Raw genomic sequence first — 733 nt, forward strand, 5'->3', positions numbered from 1 at the left:
TGTATCGGTTGCCTGTTACATTACAGTACATAAAATTTCACTTACCACATAAACAGAGTAAAGAGAGATGACTGAGGATGATGGCGAATAATTTACAGATACTGAGCACCACTGACAAGCATCTGATCTTGTAAAATGTGGTAAGTACTGCCGCTTAAGTTTACACAGAGCACGTGCGATCGCAAATCTCGAAAGTGAAAGTAAAAAGTGATCGTGCATTCGAAAGCAGATTAATAGCGGCTCCCTGATGCCCGCATTTTATATACAGTATAATTACCCAACGATATAACTGCGAGAGACAGTATTGGAATATATATTTTCCCTGTGTTTCCTTCCTGCTGTGTGCAATAGTATCCAGCTGCAGACCCGCAGCACCAGCAGTTTCAGAACCACAGCCACAGAACCGCAGCCACAGAACCGGAAGTGAGGGGCGGAGCTTACATTTTTTTAACAGAGTAGCGCCACCTTACAGTTTTTAAGGGGTAATTTGCTTTTATTACACACGATACGTCATACTTTATGTATGTATGCATTTTATAATGACATATTAAGCATTTTATAAACATTAATCTTGTGTAATTTAGTTGTAGACCTATACAGTTATTCGTTTCATTGTATTATGCGAGTAATTTCCTGTTTGTGATATTAAAAATAATGTTTGAAACTTCTGGGCATTTTATATGAAATATACTTTAATCACAAGATTCAAAATAAATGTTTACTCCAAAGTCAA

At 37.0% G+C, this 733-nt stretch overlaps 1 protein-coding gene across 1 annotated transcript in view; it reads left to right on the top strand.

Annotated features, from left to right (window-relative positions):
* skila (SKI-like proto-oncogene a) overlaps window positions 1-733 on the top strand; it is a 40,211-nt gene that overhangs the window by 36,704 nt on the left and 2,774 nt on the right. The gene's annotated exons all lie outside the window — the stretch shown is intronic.

The sequence above is a fragment of the Sinocyclocheilus anshuiensis genome, unplaced genomic scaffold (assembly GCF_001515605.1).
Source record: "Sinocyclocheilus anshuiensis isolate Anshui unplaced genomic scaffold, SAMN03320099.WGS_v1.1 scaffold940, whole genome shotgun sequence".
Lineage (NCBI taxonomy): Eukaryota > Metazoa > Chordata > Actinopteri > Cypriniformes > Cyprinidae > Sinocyclocheilus > Sinocyclocheilus anshuiensis.